At 47.9% G+C, this 18478-nt stretch overlaps 5 non-coding genes across 5 annotated transcripts; all 5 read left to right on the forward strand.

Annotated features, from left to right (window-relative positions):
* The first annotated feature begins 6214 nt into the window (after positions 1-6214).
* Positions 6215-6286, forward strand: Trnat-ugu (transfer RNA threonine (anticodon UGU)). The gene has a single exon. It is a non-coding gene; the product is annotated as a tRNA-Thr (tRNA).
* Positions 6287-8666: 2380 nt separating this feature from the next.
* Positions 8667-8738, forward strand: Trnat-ugu (transfer RNA threonine (anticodon UGU)). The gene has a single exon. It is a non-coding gene; the product is annotated as a tRNA-Thr (tRNA).
* A 6807-nt stretch (positions 8739-15545) lies between these two features.
* On the forward strand, positions 15546-15617 carry Trnae-cuc (transfer RNA glutamic acid (anticodon CUC)). Its single transcript has one exon. It is a non-coding gene; the product is annotated as a tRNA-Glu (tRNA).
* Positions 15618-15742: 125 nt separating this feature from the next.
* On the forward strand, positions 15743-15814 carry Trnae-cuc (transfer RNA glutamic acid (anticodon CUC)). The gene has a single exon. It is a non-coding gene; the product is annotated as a tRNA-Glu (tRNA).
* A 382-nt stretch (positions 15815-16196) lies between these two features.
* Trnah-gug (transfer RNA histidin (anticodon GUG)) lies at positions 16197-16268 on the forward strand. The gene has a single exon. It is a non-coding gene; the product is annotated as a tRNA-His (tRNA).
* Positions 16269-18478: the final 2210 nt, after the last annotated feature.

An 18478-nucleotide genomic window follows, 5' to 3' on the forward strand; every position in this document is an offset into this window, starting at 1 on the left:
GGGAGAAAACGAAAAAAAAAAAAAAGGGGGGGGCAGAGCACTGGTCTTTTAAACCAGGGGTCGTGAGTTCGATTCTCACAGGGGGCAGCACAATTTTAAATGGGCCAATGTAATACTTTGAACCGAAAATTTCAAAATAGCGAGTCTTTTCGGGCCTGAGCCAAGATCACAGATGATGATAGATGAAAGACAGCAGCACCCCGTCAGTCATCGCTGTGGACCTCAGTGGTTGCGGATTGTTGTGGCAGAGTAAATCTTTGTACGCATTTTCTAAGCTCTGAAGTGTATTTTTCTCGACGGCTGTGGTGAACGCAAAGAAGTGTACACTGCAACAGCCTCCTTAGCTCAGGGGCGTAGTCTGGCTTTAGCTGCCGCAGCGGTCGCACGCTCCTCTAGTTGCTCCGTGAACGTCAGTGTTTACGCCAGTGTTTTCGTGTTTTGTGTTCGTTTATTGACGTTTTGCACGTGAATTAAGCGTTATCAATTGAGCATTCGGTTTTCTTTCGTGTCATCTTTCTACGAAGTGCCGTTGGGATTTCGGCGTTGTCTGAGATTTCTTCGCTGCAGCACACCATGGCAAACTCCGTGCGAAAAAACACCGTGATTTTCTCCTTCGACAAGTACACCCGTCGAGTACAGCCCTCTGCACTTGCAATACACGACTGGATTACCGAGGTAATTGGCCTTCATTCTGATGAATACTGCATTTTTGTAAAGTTTAACGATTCCGTGAGTGTAGACCGCTTTCTGGCAAAATATGGTTATGAAACGGAATTTATCCACCGTGATGGTACTAAAAGTACTGTCAAACTCCGGAATTCCGAGTCTGTAATTAGAAATGTTAGGGTGTTGAATATTCCCATAGAAGTAGACAATTCGAAAATTAAAGATGCCCTTTCAAAGTATGGGGTTGTCAGGCAAATAGTCAACGAAAGGTGGGCTTCACGTTTCAAGCTGCAGTGCTTTAACGGCATTCGCTCCGTGGAGATGGAAGTGAAAGCAAACATTCCCTCCCACATCTTTGTTGACGGGCACAAGGCGCATGTTATGTACTCAGGGCAAACCCCTACATGTCATGTATGTAACGAGTCTGGTCACCTCCGTCAGGACTGCCCTCGCCGTGTATTTGTGCTAACAACTAACCTTACGCAACGCCGGAAATTAACACTCAACGATTTGTTGCCAGCCAGTAATACAACAGAACCGGCGGCGGTCGTGGATCCTGTTACTATCTCTGACAATGTTGCACTTCCTGTTAATGACTTTCCGTCCTTATAACCTGCATTAACTGCTGAACTTCCGTCCCGTGACAGCGAGATTCCCACAAAAAAGCGTCCTCTAGAGGAAACTGAAAAAACTGTAGATGAGGACTCTTCCTGTGAAACACCCGTTGCCAGGAGGCCGAAGCCTAGTCCTGCAGATCTGTTGGAATTGGACAACGAAGATGGAATGAAGGTCGATGTGGCTCCCACTTCCGCACAAGGACTTACACCGCCACGGACAGATAGTGACGCAGCGGGTAGTGACTTTCCACGGAAATGTGACCCTGAGCCTGAGGTCACGGCTGAAATAACCGCATCCAGTGCACAACCCATACAGTGCGAACCGTACGAGGAAGTACCTAGTAAACAACCTGCTGACTCCGAAGCGCAACGCCGCGCCGAAGGAGGAAATAAACACGCATCGCCGCCTCGACAGCACGACAACACAACAGACGCCACGCCAGAACCAAACATTGACGACTCGCAAGCAACGGCCGTTGCCCCCTTCAGCCACCGCCGGCGGTTGCGACCGACACCGGGTCTTACTGTCACGCGTCCTCACGCGAAAGCTACATCAGAGAAGAAAGACATCAAGAAACAGAATATTAAATATGAAGTCATCAGGGCCAACACTGACGAGGAGAAAGAGACTGGCCGCAGTGACTTATAGAAATGCATTGTCCGGATTTCAGGATACTTTTCTTCTCAATCTCTTTGTTTAAAAGCAGTGCTACTTTTACTAGGAAGTTAGTACATGTAATGGGCACGCAGCTTGTAAAGGTCGTGCGTTGTGGGGAAGCACGTTTGCTGCTATAATCATACCGAACCTCATCCCAAATAGCTTCTTCCGGTATGTCTGTGCTGCAAGCTTATAGCATTACTACTATTAACATTAATAAAATACAGTCACCCTTGAAATTGGCAGCACTAAAAGAATTCTTGTACCAGTCCGGAACAGATATCGCTTTGCTACAAGAAGTTGCGATAACGGAATTTCGGATCCCAGGCTTTTTTGAAATTGTTAATGTTTCTCCGGAAGCCAATATCGATACAGCCATTCTTATAAGGGAAGGCATTCCGGTGACTGAAATCGAACGACTAGAATCAGGTAGGGCCATAGGCATACAAATTTTCGATGTAACAGTGCTTAACCTTTACGCCCCTTCAGGAACTTCCCACAAATTGGATCGTGTGAAGTTTTTTCAAGATGAACTGATCTATTTATTGAGGAAAAATCCGTGTTCTCTTATACTAGGTGGAGATTTTAACTGTGTTTTAAACCAGAAAGATCAACAACCCAACTTCAACTACTCGCCACAGTTAAAAAAGTTAGTAAGTGACCTACACCTTAAGGATGTGTGGGAACTTCAGCATCCGACGTCAGTCGGGTTCACGTATATAACCAGCCACTCCCGCAGCAGACTAGATAGAATTTACGTGTCACCAAATTTGCAAAATTATTTATTAAACGTTGAGACTATTCCTGTGTATTTTAGCGATCACAGTACACTTTTAACTTGCTTTAATCTAAGTGTACAGCCAACCCGTCGATTCAGAGGCCAATGGAACTTAAATATCTCTGTTTTAACTGACGACGAACTGGAACAGGAAATAAGGTTTGCGTGGACTATGTGCCTCCGCACAGTAGACAAGCACCCAACAGTCATTGACTGGTGGACAAGGAGGGCTAAACCAAGGCTGCGGAAAGTTGTCATGCAGTATAGTGCAGCGAGGCACAGGGAGTTGAGGAATACAATGGAGTTTTATTATAAAGTTTTAAGGGACTTATATCAACAAGCCCATGATGACGTAATTCGTCTGCATGATATCAAAAAAATTAAAGCCAAGTTATTAAGCATTAAACGGCAACAGATGGAGGGACTCAAAATTAAATCGAAAGCCACATCAGTCGTAGCAGATGAAACAGCTTCTCTGTATCACTTGGTGCGGCATGCTAAAAACAGACGTCTAACTTTCATTGATGAAGTCCAGACGCATACTGGTACGAGGCTCACATGCCAGAAACAAATACTGGACGAAGTCCACAGGTACTATGAAGCCTTATATGCCCCTACCACAGTGGAAGATGCAGCTCTCGAGGACTTTCTCAATATTTTAGGTCCACAATTGTCGGGCACAGACAACGCTGACATCCTGTCACCTATTACTAAAGATGAAGTGCATGAGGCAGTGCGTAACTCACCTCTCAACAAATCTCCGGGATTTGATGGCCTCCCTGTGGAGTTTTATGCCCGCTACTGGTCTATAATTGGGGACAAGATCACTTCCATGGCAAATGAGGTCCTGAACGGACAACCGATCCCTGCAGAGTTTAAGGAAAGTAAAATAGTACTGATTCCTAAGAGTAAAGGCAAAACCAACTTAAACAATTTTCGGCCTCTTTCGCTACTAAATTCTGATTACAAGATAATTTCGCGTATTATCAACAAAAGACTCTCTGCCTATTCCAACAAAATATTGCGTCATTACCAATCTTGTTCTCCGACCAGAACGATATTCGAAAGTCTATCTGCATACAGAGACGTCATTGCAATTACCTCCGTGACAAGTATAAAATGTGCGTTAATCTTTATCGATTTCAACAAAGCTTTTGACCGTGTTAGTCATAGATACCTCTTTGCGACGCTGTCAAGAATGGCTTTCCACCCTCATATTGTGAACATGATAAGGAATATTGCAACAGGTATAAATGCGAAAATAGCAATCAATGGCCAAACATCTAAACCCATACAGATAAGGCGAGGGGTTCCACAGGGCAGTCCCTTATCAATGTTTTTATTTTCCGTATCTTTAGAGCCCTTCCTCCGCACTGTCCACGCAAGATTAACAGGCCTAACATTGAGTGGTGAGAAAACTGTCGTACGAGCCTATGCTGATGACGTGGGCGTTGTAATAAGGAATAAGGAGGAGGCTGTTACACTGGAAAGAGAAATCCAAAGATATTGTCTAGCGTCGGGAGCGACAGCAAATGAAAACAAAAGTCAAATATTGAATCTACGGGGCCTCGATCACCTTCGACTGGCATGGGCTAAACAAGACACCAAACATAAAACTTTGGGCATAACCTTAATGGCATGTCCGATGCGGATGGCTGCTTTTAACTGGACGGAAACTAGGAGGAAAGTTCATGGTGCTGTAATGGAGAACATCCATCGCACTATGGACCTGGTGCAAAAAGTCAGATTCATCAACTCATGCGTTTTGTCTAAAGCGTATTTCACTGCGCAGGTCTTTCCGATCCCTAAACTAGTAGCGAAAGGGATCATGTCCACTGTTACCAATTATTTATGGCGAGGAGAGATATTCAGGGTTGGTGCGACTACGGTTATACTGGATGTCAGAAACGGGGGCCTCGGTTTGGTGGATATTCGCAATAAAGCGTCTGCTCTGTTCCTCAAACGGACTTTCCATATACTCAGAGAACTTCCACAATGTATAACCGCAAAGCTCTTTGAGGCTGTGACACCCCATAGCCTGCAAGCACCGATTGATGTGCGAAGGATTAATGCCCGTCTGCAGTATGTGAGGAACTTTTTCCTCGAAGCAAGTTATCTTAGTGACGAAATCAGAAGCAACACACGTATCACAGCGCGCGACATCATACTTGCAAGGAAGTTCAATGAGGGTAGAAACAAAATTGAAACGAAATTCCCAAATTGTGACTGGACAGCTGTATGGCGGAACATCAAATATGCCGGGCTATCTACAGACGCTATTTCCGCATGGTACAAAACAGTTAATAATGTCATCAGCACCAACGAGAGACTATATGGGATCGGTTTAAACCAGACACACCTTTGTGGAAAATGCAATCTGGTGGATACACTCGGCCACAGATTCACCTGTGGTGGCAATGTGCATAACTGGAATTGGATCAGGCAACAAATCGCCTTTCTCACCAGATCCTCTACGCAATATATAACGCCATCGCTCCTCCTGAGACCGGACATGACATACTTTCCGAAATTAAAAACCAACGCCATTAGCTGGTTACTGGGAAAATATGTTAGTTATGTCATCCACACACTTGGGTCGGACAACGAGATAGAATTCCGCGTTTACATGAAGTGTGAATCTGCAAAAATCAGCACGTATCGCAACCACAAGAAGCACTATGGCAACATGCTGAAGATCATTTTTGAAAAAATGGGTGTTGGTTAAATATGTGGAACCACTACAACACCTTGCACGAGAACGAACAAAAGAAAAATATCAGTCACTTGGTTCCTTATTATTATTTACTTTTCCCTTGCTTCAGGAACTGTCTATTATTTTAATTTTTTTTTTTTATCAGTGTTCCGTTCCTACTCAGTGAAGAGTTTTTCTTTGTTTTTCTTCCATCGGAGAATGGGACTATTGTGTTACGATTTCTGCACACTTAGTGTTATGACCCAACAGGGAACGTGAAAAAGGGGTGGGAGGGGTTTGGGTCTCGACGCACTGGCAGTGCCGTGAACAGACCCCACTGCTTGTGCGGCGTGTACCATGCCCTGACCATTCTAAAAAAAAAAAAAATTAAAAAAATAATGGTAAAGGCGTAAAAAAGTGGTAAAAAAATTTGGTGTAACGGTTAGCACTGTAAAAATAATAAAACAAACACAAAAAAAACAAAAACAAAAAAAAAAGGGGGCAGAGCACTGGTCTTGTAAACCAGGGGTCGTGACTTCGATTCTCACAGGGGGCAGCACAATTTTAAATGGGCCAATGTAATACTTTGAACCGAAAATTTCCAAATAGCGAGTCTTTTCGGGCCTGAGCCAAGATCACAGATGATGATAGATGAAAGACGGCAGCACCCCGTCAGTCATCGCTGTGGACCTCAGTGGTTGCGAATTGTTGTGGCAGAGTAAATCTTTGTACGCATTTTCTAAGCTCTGAAGTGTATTTTTCTCGACGGCTGTGGTGAACGCAAAGAAGCGTACACTGCAACAGCCTCCTTAGCTCAGGGGCAGAGCACTGGTCTTGTAAACCAGGGGTCGTGAGTTCGATTCTCACAGGGGGCAGCACAATTTTAAATGGGCCAATGTAATACTTTGAACCGAAAAATTCCAAATTGCGAGTCTTTTCGGGCCTGAGCCAAGATCACAGATGATGATAGATGAAAGACGGCAGCACCCCGTCAGTCTTCGCTGTGGACCTCAGTGCTTGCGAATTGTTGTGGCAGAGTAAATCTTTGTACGCATTTTCTAAGCTCTGAAGTGTATTTTTCTCGACGGCTGTGGTGAACGCAAAGAAGCGAACACTGTAACAGCCTCCTTAGCTCAGGGGTCTGTTACTCCAACTGCAGGCGAAACTCGCAGGGCTAACACTTTCAGGAAAAAAAACTGTCGTAGGCGCCTATGCCGACGATGTGGGTGTGGTTGTCCGCAATGAGAATGATGTCACCACTTTAGCGGCTCACCTCCAGCAATACTGTTTGGCGTCGGGGAATAAATGGAATGACAAGAAAAGTAAATTTATTAACCTCAGTGGCCTCCAGCATTTGCGAGTGGGCTACGCTCAGGAAGTCAGCGTCCACAAGGCTCTCGGCGTCATATTGACGGCGTCCTCTTTAAAGATGGCGGCGGCTAACTGGAGGAAAATAGTGCGTAAACTTAACGGTGCTCTCATTGACAATTCCCACAGAAGCCTCAATCAATTTGAACGGATCCATCTGGTCAACTCCTGTATTTTATCAAAAGCCTTCTACACGGCGCAGCTCCTGCCACTGCCTGCCGTCATTGCTAAGCAAATTATGTCGAAGGTCACCCATTTTATTTGGAGAGGGGAAATTTTTCGCGTGTCTGCCAAAACTGCGACACTCCATCCCCAGAATGGAGGGATGGGATTAGTAGATATCAAGGTGAAAGCGATGGCTCTCTATGTTAAAAGGACGGCCGCTATAATTAACAATGATCCTTCCGGCATTACAGCGCAATTATTCACTGCCGTCAGGCCGCAAAGTCTTGATCCACCGCTGAATATTCAGCCCATCAGTTATCGGCTCAAACATATCAGAGATTATTACCTTTCACGGAGCTACATCAGTCAAGAGGTCTTAAACTCTCAACATTTAACTGCCAAGCGATAATAGCGGACTGGAGACAACACGAAGGAAAGAATCCATTGGCAACGAAGCTCGGTGGCATGAACTGGGATATCGTATGGCGCAATGTCAGTTCCCGTGTCCTCAGTTCCGATGCTCGCACTGCCTGGTACAAAGCCATCAATGATGTGGTTAGCACGAACGAGAGGTTACACAAAATCGGGCTCAGTGACACCCCTCTCTGTCATCGCTGCCAACTGACGGATACAGTTCTCCACCGTTACACCTGCGGGGAACGTCTCCAGCACTGGGCTTGGCTTCGAGAAAAAATAGCGCTTATTACCAGGACTACAACCGCCAATGTTTCGTCAACACTACTGTCTCGTCCTGATGTGCAATTTTATCCGCAGACGAAAAACAATGCAGTTTTGTGGTTGCTGGGTACCTATTCCAGCTACGTCTTTAATAATTTTGGCGGTGACAATTATTTGGAATTCAAGATGTTTATGGATATCGAATTCGCCAAAACATGCACGTACCCGAATCATGGGAAACTCTTCGGCAATATGCTTAAAATAGCATTTAATCGCATGGGTATCGGATAGGTCACCTGAGTGTACGGGGGTGAGGCCGGGCCGCGGGACACCAGTAGTGCCGCGAAGAGGCCACACTGCTTCTTTGTCGCGTCCTGACTCCCCCTCACACTGGGGCCTTCACTGACTTGCTGCACACTGGCTACAGGAACTTTCATTGAGTGAGATAAGAAGCTGTGTTTATGTTACGTTTATTCTTCGAGCAGCAAATCTACCTTGCCCAGGAGGGCAGTCTTTTCCTTGTCATTTTCACCATTCAACTTTATTTTCATAGAAGGTTAAGGGTTTCTTTTTTCATATAAAAAAGAAGTGGTCAAGAAAAAAAAATAAAAAAAAGGTTGGTAAAGCGATGGGAAAAAAAGTGGCGCTATTGGTTAAAAAAAAAGTTTAAAAAAAGTGGTAAAAAAAGTGGTTAAGGCGTCTGACTAAAGAAAAAAATAAATAAAAAAACATAAAAAAAGGGGCAGAGCACTGGTCTTGTAAACCAGGGGTCGTGAGTTCGATTCTCACAGGGGGCAGCACAATTTCAAATGGGCCAATGTAATACTTTGAACCGAAAATTTCCAAATAGCGAGTCTTTTCGGGCCTGAGCCAAGATCACAGATGATGATAGATGAAAGACGGCAACACCCCGTCAGTCATCGCTGTGGACCTCAGTGGTTGCGAATTGTTGTGGCAGAGTAAATCTTTGTACGCATTTTCTAAGCTCTGAAGTGTATTTTTCTCGACGGCTGTGGTGAACGCAAAGAAGCGTACACTGCAACAGCCTCCTTAGCTCAGGGGCAGAGCACTGGTCTTGTAAACCAGGGGTCGTGAGTTCGATTCTCACAGGGGGCAGCACAATTTTAAATGGGCCAATGTAATACTTTGAACCGAAAATTTCCAAATAGCGAGTCTTTTCGGGCCTGAGCCAAGATCACAGATGATGATAGATGAAAGAGGGCAGCACCCCGTCAGTCATCGCTGTGGACCTCAGTGGTTGCGAATTGTTGTGGCAGAGTAAATCTTTGTACGCATTTTCTAACGTAGTGCCGCCGCACCAGAGCGCGGGCAGCTGCCTGTGTAGTTAATCTCTATTCGAAAAAGGCACTTGTTTGAGGTGCAATGGATGAGCAGCCAGTCGCAGCAGAACAGGAAGCTGTATCGTGCACTGTTTCTACAAAAGCGAAGGACAGTGGCACAGGCTGCGTGGCCGAGCGGTCTAAGGCGCTGGTTTAGGGCACCAGTCTCTTCGGAGTCGTGGGCCCGAACACATCGCGCGCTCGCTCCGGCGTGTCGGGCGGTGTTTACGTGTGCTTCGCGGTCGGCGGCGGTTCATCGCGGTGACTGTTTCTTCGCTGCAGTAGTCAGCTGAACTGTAAGTTAAGATGGATTCTGAAGACCGAGAAAATAATATCCAATGCGAATTTGATAGAAACGTAACCCGACCGTCTGCTTTCGAAATTCATTCGTGGATGAAAAATGACTTGCAAATTCCTGAAAGTGATGTGCTAGGCTTGCAATTGGACGCGTTCCTGAACTCTTTGTTTGTAAAATTGAAATGTCCGGAATTGTGTGATGCCCTCGTCAGTGAAAATGGTGGCGTACGTAAATTCAAACACTCTGATGGGACAATTAGCAATGTGACTCTGTCGAATGCTGGTTTTGGTATCCGAAATGTTCGAGTATTCAATCTTCCGTTTGAAACTAGGAATGAGACAATAGCTCGTAGCCTTCTGCCTTACGGCACGGTTTTGTCGATTACGAAAGAAAAGTGGTCTTCCGCTTATATCTATCAAGTGGAAAACGGTATCCGTAGTGTCAAAATGATTGTGAGGAAGCACGTTCCTTCGTTTTTGGTTATGGCCGGTCACCGGGCTTTTATTTCATATAGTGGTCAGCCCCAAACCTGCTCCTATTGCAATGCCACAGACCATTTTCGGCAAAATTGTCCTCGGCGTAGGCGCCCTGTGCAGTTGCCGCCCCGTGGGCAAGATGACGACGCGTCGTACGCGGCCGTCTTGTTGGGTGTTCCGCGTTCACCGGCACGTTCCGCGAACACGGAAACACCGTTAGATGATGCGGTCGCGATGGATACCGATGCCACTGCAACCGGTAATGATTCTGTTCCAGTTATGTCCGTACCTCCTCAGTCAGTTCCCGCAGCTACTGTATCGATTCCGCCTCCGGCTGTGCCTGAAATCCGGTGCGGACCGCATCAGAACCCGTTCAGGTGGCCACCCCCCCTGTTGCTGTTGTGGATACGTCACCCTCTAATTTCGAACTTCAAAGTGTTCCGGACGGGGCTCCTGCCTCACAGGAACCGAAGCCAAGGCGTGAAAGTGTTTCGGAGAGGCGTGGTAATACTGAACGCTTCCGCAGTGCCAGTAGCTCACGGATTTTAGACACACGATCCTTTTCACGCGGAGAACGCAGCCCGTCTCCGGAGTGGAAGCAGGTTCCACGACCGAAGTCGAAACAAAAGCAGAAATCGGTGCAAAAGCCCGCGCACAAGCCCTTGCCCCGCCCCGTAGTCGAATCTCGGCCGTCGGTTGCGGCAGGACGTCGTCAACAACGTCCTGTGGCGAGCAGTCAGCCAGCGCCTACGACAAGTGTGTCGGAAGACAGGCGGGAGGAGGTTGTGCGGCAGCTAAAGGTAATGTTGCACCACTCTGATGTACCTCTCGCAATGGACACTACGACGTCTCAGGCTACGAACCCGGCCCAATTATCAGTTAAGCGTAAGGCTGAAGACACCCCCCAGCGGCGCACGCGCCCCCCTTCGCAGGATTCCGCGTCTGTACCTCCCACACAAGAACCGCCTACTTCGGTTGCACCGTCTGCACGTTGTGACTGGGCAGACGATATGGAGGAGGAGGGTGGGTCCACTCCTGCCGTCTAATTTGTTTTATTTGTTTTTCCCTGTAGTCTATGGTAGCACGCCCTCCATCTGTCGTAGCTACAATTAATCTTAATAAATTGGAGTCACCGGTGAAGTTTGCATGTTTTGTGGGTTTTTTAAATTACATTTCTGCTGATGTAGTGTTTTTGCAGGAGGTTGTGATAGATCTACTACACTCAATTCCGGGCTATCACGTTCTCTTAAACTTTGATATCGAGTGTAATTGTGGTACTGCTATTTTAATTCGTGTTGATCTTGACTATAGTCATGTTGCTACCATTCCTAATGGTCGTGGTGTGGCTTGCACGATAAATAACGTACGATATATTAACGTGTACGCCCCTTCTGGAGCCGACGGGCAGTCGCATCGCCGTGTGTTTTATAGTAGTGACATTTGTCACCTTTTACGGGGCCCCCACCTGCCAGTAGTTATGGGCGGCGATTTTAACTGCGTGCTGGAAAATAGAGATCAGGAGCCACGGCCGTATAAGTCCCTAGAATTACAGACGCTCGTTACGGAGATGAATTTAATTGACTCGTGGCTTTATTTACACCCAAGGGAAGTAGGCTTTACTTTCTTTTACCCCACGGGAAGGAGTCGGCTCGATAGAATTTATGTTTCACGTGATAAACAGCACTGTCTTACGGAATCCTCTGTTCACCCCGTGATTTTTTCCGATCATTGTGCGTATGTCTGCCGCTTTCATTCTCTGTTGGCGATTAAACCCCGCGCAAGTCGATTATGGAAGTTTAACGTGCGACATCTCTCACACCCACAATTTGCGCCGGTTATCGTGCGTGTGTGGCAGAGGGTGCTGCAATATCGCGGTCTATATGCCTCCACTTTGTCGTGGTGGGTAGAATCTGTTAAGCCGGCATTACGAAAGACCATCCTGGAGTTCGGTCAGGATGTTGCTCACTGGGAGCGATCGACATTGCAATTTTACGAAAGTTGTTTAAATGATGCCATCCACCAGCACACAAATAATCCCGCTCTTCGGATGGCGACAATTCGGCGTATAAAACACCGTCTTCTGGATTTGAAAAGGGAATCGTTGCGCGGATCTGTCGTACGGAGCCGGGCCCCCGGGGCGCTTGCTGATGAAGCGCCTTCCGTATTTCATCAGCTGCGCGAACGCCGGCGCGCAAAGCGACGTTACGTCACAGAGCTGGAATCAGCTGACGGTGCGCGGCTTCAAAGCCAGGCGGCTATTCTTGCCGAGGCCCACCGTCACTTCGTCGAACTTTTCAGTGAGAAATACACTGATGCTGCCGCGATTTCCGAGCTTCTCCACGACGTTCCATACGCCTTATCCGTAGCGGATCGCCGTCGCCTCACAGAAAACTTTACCGTGGAGGAGGTGCGTGATGTCTTAAACCTTTGTTCCCAGAATAAATCACCGGGCGCCGATGGGTTGCCACCGGAATTTTATATGCAATTTTGGCACTTGTTTGGCTCGGCCCTGACTGATGTTTTTAATGAAATTTTAAATGGCGTGGATCTCCCCGCGTCCTTCCTGGAAGGTATTGTGGTCTTGGCTCCAAAGGTTCCAGTCACCAGGAAACTGTGCAATCTTAGGCCGATCACCCTTCTTAATGGTGACTATAAACTATTTACCAAATGTGTCTCCTCTCGCTTGAAGCTGGTCATGAAGAAACTGATTAGTCCCTTTCAATACTGTGCAGTGCCGAAACGCACTCTATATGGTGCTGTGTCGACATACCGAGATGCCATTGCCTATGCTTCGACGAATAGGATTCCTTTTGGCATTTTATCCGTCGATTTTGCAATGGCTTTTGACAGAGTTAGCGACCTATATCTCCGGCGAGTGCTACAGAAATTTGGTTTCGGTGTAAAGTTTATAACTATGATTTTTAACCTTTTCAAACATTCCACCTCACGTATTAGCGTCAATGGATTTTTGTCGGAACCTGTTCCGCTCCGCTGTTCAGTCAAACAAGGGTGCCCTCTGTCAATGGCGCTTTACGCAATTTCTTTAGATCCTTTATTGCGTAATTTGCACAGTGTTTGTAGGGGAATCCGTATTGGGGATGAGAAGCACGTTTGTCGCGCTTATGCTGACGACCTTGGTCTCTTGGTGTCCTCGGCCACCGACTTCGATAAAATACGCGCTGTGCTCACACAGTATGAACGTGCATCCGGTGCGAGAATCAATACCCGTAAGACGGTTTTTCTGCCTATTTATGCGGCGACACGAGGCTTTAAACGCCCATGGTTTACAGTGAAACAGGAACACAAAATTTTGGGTGTTCGCTTTCAAGCCAATCTGTTACAGACTGCGTCCTACAACTGGCGTCTTGTCTTAAATGGCATACGAGCTATGGCTAGCCTGTCCGCTACTCGCACCCTCGCATTAACACAGCGGGTGCTTTTAATAAATGTTTTCTTGCTCAGCAAAGCCTGGTACCCCGCACAGTTATTTCAGGTTCCCAAAAATTTAGGCAGAGCCATAACACAGGCAGTCTACTGGCTATTGTGGCGGGGACATATTTTCAAGGTGTCTTATGACACATGTACCTTGCCGTGCGAACAGGGTGGACTCGGCCTCATTCATTTTGCTACGAAAGCCGCAGCGTTGCTCCTTCATCGGACGCGCGTCACCATTGAACAGGATCCGTCGAGCCCCACAGCTGTTCTGTTCGCTATTCATTGTCCTCTATCTGAAGCAGCACCTCTCGACCCGAATCCAATACCGTTTCAGCTGCGATATGCTCGGGAGTACTTCCTTCAGAAAAGCTATCTCGCCGCCGACGTACTCGGCCATCGCACTCGGACTGTAAAACGTGTCTACCAGGGACTCAGAGGACGGCCAGTCGGCAATAAGATGGAGGCGCGCTACCCGCGATCTGCGAGGAGGACGGCGTGGGCTCACGTTCACGCTCCCTTCCTGTCGGCGGAAGTCAGCAGCTTTTGGTACCAAGTGGTTAACAGGATTCTTCCCACCAACGAAAAGCTGCGTCGCATCCACTTATCTCCATCGAGCTTGTGTGAAGACTGTCGACAAGACGACACCTTAGAACATCGTTTCGTGTGCCTGAGGTCACAGTCGACTTGGAACATTGCCGCCAGGATGCTCGCACTTGTCAACCGCACCAGCGCTGCAAGTTTTTCTGCGGACACGGCTTTGATCCCGGACTTTCAACCGTATCCATCTACGAAGCGTGCCGCCACTGCATGGCTTGTGGCGCACACTGTGTTCGCCATCTTGCACTTGCGACTTACGGACGACTATGCTTATCTGGTTTATTTATCCACGCAACATGACCTCACTAAAACCAGGAAAGACTATCACAAACTCTTTGCCAATTTTCTGCAAATTGCACTCGCATTTGCCCACGACAAACTGTTGTAATATCCACTTCACTGATGCGACCTTTCTTTCGTTCTGTTTTGAATTGTCTCCGGGTCCGGAAACACAGTTAATGCAAATTGAATGCTACAGGAAGAGTGAATAATTGCACACGTACAATGCTTACGGTTGTGCAGGACTACAACGTGGAAATTAAGACGAAAAGTTTAACACATTTTTATCCTGTGTTCGTGTGTGTTTGTGTTTCGCTGTCGTTCAGTGATTTCTTTGGTTTTATTCATTTTTTTTTTCACCGTCTGGTTCCACCGTCATCGGCGTACCTTCACGGAGGCGTTGCGCACGGCGCTGCCACGCAGATGTTTTGGTTTTCAGGCATGGAGGATTTTTATTTTCTTTTTAACTCATCGGAGGGAATTGTGTTTCCCTTCTCTTTATCCGCCAGACAGTTTGGAATGTTCGGGAGTCTACTCATTCCTTTGACATGTGTCGATATTTTATTTTTTGTGACTTTTTTTATTACTTATTTTAATGGCCGCCACGAAGCATTTTGAACATCATGTCACGGGACGTGAGAAGTGTGTTCCTTTCCTATGACTGAGAGGACTATCTCAGGCAGTATTTGCTTTTTCTTCTTTTTTTCACCTTTTATTCTTTCTTTTCTTGAGTTTAGGGGAAACGCGCCTGATGCGCTGTTATTATTTCATTTTTTAATTTTTATTTTATGGCGTGTAGGCGCAAAGAGACTGATTCGCTGTCATTCTAGGCATGTACTTTCACTACAAGAGGATTTTAGTTTTCCTTCGATGCTTCGCTAGCGGTGAACAGCCACAAGTAACTTTCCTCGCAGAAATCCAATATCTCCGATTCCATCCTTTCAACTTGAACATCAACGTCTTCCACAGGACGCCGCTGCTCCAGGAACCATACCGAGAAGTTTACGACTTTCAACTGAATGGACAGTGCAACAATTTGTCTTTTCTGTTTGCAAGAAGCACCGTTTTATTATTATAGCTAAAGAAGCTCGCCGAAGAAGGCGTAATTGGAGAGCGCAAGGCCGGGCTATAAGGGGAGTTGGGAGGCCCGCAAAAGAAAAAAAAGAAAACAAAAAATAGAAACAAAAAAAAAAGAAAAAAAAAGAAAAAAAAGCTGCCAATGTTTTCTGTCTCGAAAGCAGCAGCAATGATTACCCGCGAAGGGAACAGCGCAGCAAGCCGTGAGCGTCTCTTTCTTAAATTGTCGTAGCAGCACAGTGCGTGGTGCAACGACAGGATTCACAGGCGCAGTCTGGTGCCACGATTGCTGGCGTTCGTCTCCACGAAATGTGTCCCGAGCATGCCGTTCTACAAAGTGGAAACGCTAAATTTTGGCCGTTGTCGTCAAGTAGCGTGTGTACTGTTTGCTGCGTTCGCTGGAGGAGCACTTGCGTCGTTATCCGGTGTGGTCTAGTGGATAGGATACCTGGCTCTCACCCAGGAGGCCCGGGTTCGATTCCCGGTACCGGAAATGCGCATTTTGTTGCTCCTCCGAGCATGCCGTTCTACAAAGTGGAAACGCTAAATTTTGGCCGTTGTCGTCAAGTAGCGTGTGTACTGTTTGCTGCGTTCGCTGGAGGAGCACTTGCGTCGTTATCCGGTGTGGTCTAGTGGCTAGGATACCTGGCTCTCACCCAGGAGGCCCGGGTTCGATTCCCGGTACCGGAAATGCGCATTTTGTTGCTCCTCTTATGCGACTTGGCCCGACATAGCTTTTAGCTCGACTGACGCTCCGCTGACGCTTGCAGAAAATTACGTTAAGTACGATTCGCGGTCACAAGTGACGGCGAGAGCGATGCGACATCTGTCCACCTCTTATCGAGGCACATACCTGTGGTCAACGGAGTTGGAGGACTGCAAGACATTGCCACGGGGGTTGAATGCAGCTAACCACACTGCTTAGTGTCCTAACAGCGCAGACACGTTCGTTTGCCAGTATACATATAATGGAGACCGCGTCTGACACAGCTGTGGCGAGACACAGTGGGCTGAGCTTTGCTGTGCACAGCCACTTGCAGTCGCGAGACCTGCTTTCGGCGGTGTCTCCGTGGCCGTGATCGTCTAGTGGTTAGGACATTGCGTTGTGGCCGCAATAACCCAGGTTCGAATCCTGGTCACGGCAATTTTTAAAGTTTTGCCTTGCTGCCGCTGCAGTGACGATTGTAACTGAGTGTTTGAAATCACGGTGCCCTCTTGATTTTTCACTCATGTTCCGCAGGCTGCAGGTGGCACTACCAATTCATTATCAACACGTAATGCCGCCGCACCAGAGAGCGGGCAGCTGCCTGTGTAGTTAATCTCTATTCGAAAAAGGCAGTTGTTTGAGGTGCAATGGATGAGCAGCCAGTCGCAGCAGAACAGGAAGCTGTGTCGTGCACTGTTTCTACAAAAGGGAAGGACAGTGGCACAGGCTGCGTGGCCGAGCGGTCTAAGGCGCTGGTTTAAGGCACCAGTCTCTTCGGAGCCGTGGGCCCGAACACATCGCGCGCTCGCTGCGGCGTGCCGGGCTGTGTTTACCTGCGGATCGCTGTCGGCAGCGTGTGCTTCGCGGCGCTGTTTCTTCTGTGATTTCTTCTTTCTGTGAGTACCATGGATCTCGATAATTCAGAAAATCGTCAGAATAATATTCAGTGCGCGTTTGATAGATCCGTGCGTAGGCCTACGGCTTTCGAAATTCACCAGTGGGTTAAAAACGACCTTCAATTACCGAAAAGTGTAGTCCTCGGCGTTGAACTTGACGCGTTCCTCAATTCGTTGTTTCTTAAATTGTCCTCTTCTGATATGTGTGACACTTTAGTTAATGTTAATGGTGGTGTCCGTAAAATTAAGCACCTTGACGGTACTATTAGTGATGTTGTGCTGTCGAACGCGGGTTATGGTATCCGTACTGTACGCGTGTTTAACTTGCCATTCGAAGTACGCAATGAAACTATTTCTCGTAGCTTACTTCCGTATGGTACAGTGCTTTCGGTCGTCAAAGAGAAATGGTCGTCGGCTTACTATTATGATGTTGAGAATGGTGTTCGTAGTGTCCGCATGATTGTCCGACAGCATATACCGTCCTTTGTTGTTGTTGCTGGCCATCGGGCCTTTATAACTTATAGCGGCCAACCGGCGACCTGTTCTTTTTGTAATGGTACCGGACATTTTCGACAGGACTGTCCGAAACGTAGTCGCCCTGTGCAGCTACCACGGACAGACGGTCAGGACGAGGTGACGTGGGCGGCGGTCGCGCTTGGCGCCTCCCCCGCACGTGCTAGTCGTGTGTCTGTCCCTGAGATTGCAGACGACGTTGTTGCTACGGATGTTACACCTCCCGTTCTTGACGCTGATAGCTCCCCGGCGTTGCCTGTGACTTCTTTGCCTGCGCGTGTAGCGGCCCCCGTGCCTGCTCCGCCGGCTGTTGATGAGCTACCGATTGTGTCTGACCCCGTACCGGCAGCTGTAACGCTTTCCGTATCGGAACCCGTTCCCGAGGCTGCTCCCTCTGTTGCGAATAAGACTGTGTCCGATGTTGTCACCGTTGTTGTTGACCGTGAGGAGCGTCTTGACGCCCCCGCGGAACCCAAACCGCGTAGGGAACGGCCGACTGAGAGGGCTGACAACGTGACTCGCATTCGCAGCGCTAGTATTTCGGGTGTTTCTTCTCGTAAGGCGCGAACGCCGTCCCCGGTGGTGACTTGCGTCCCACCCTACAAGTCCACCTCTAAACAGAAAAAGTTACAACGGGCCTCGCAGCGCGCAGTTGTTGACTCGCGGCAGGCGTCGGCTTCCGATCGCCGTCGGCAGCGGCCTGCCGCTTGCAGTCAGCCTGCGGCGTCCGTGAGTTCCGCGGAATCCAAGCGGGACGAGAAAGTTCGTCAGCTTAAGGTTCTGCTTACTCAAACGGATCCTGTCGTGGCAAGCGATATGGCGATGGACGTTGTTTCGAGCGTGTCGCCTGCACATTTGGCAGGCAAACGCAAATCGGACGACTCACATTGCCGTCGCATCCGGCCGCCCTCACAGGATTCTGGATCTGATTCTGCCGCCGGCGCTGGACCTGCCACGGCGGCTCCTTCCGGTGCCGCTGTTAGTATGGGCACGGACGTGGTTCCGCCCCCCGTATTTTCTAGTGAAAAGTGTGACTGGGCGGCGGAAGTGGAGGTGGAACACGGGACTGGCCCCGGTACGTGACGTGACTTTCACATTGCTTGGCAGCGTGCATGCTTTCATCGTTGTTTAAGTCTCACATTGTTTTTTGTGACGTTTCCGCGTCTGTGTTGTGTGACACCGGTCTGTTGCGCGTTTTAACCTTTATTGTCGCTCCCGAGTGGAGTTTTGGCGGCGCCA

This window comes from Schistocerca nitens, chromosome 1 (genome assembly GCF_023898315.1).
Source record: "Schistocerca nitens isolate TAMUIC-IGC-003100 chromosome 1, iqSchNite1.1, whole genome shotgun sequence".
Classification (NCBI taxonomy): Eukaryota; Metazoa; Arthropoda; class Insecta; order Orthoptera; family Acrididae; genus Schistocerca; species Schistocerca nitens.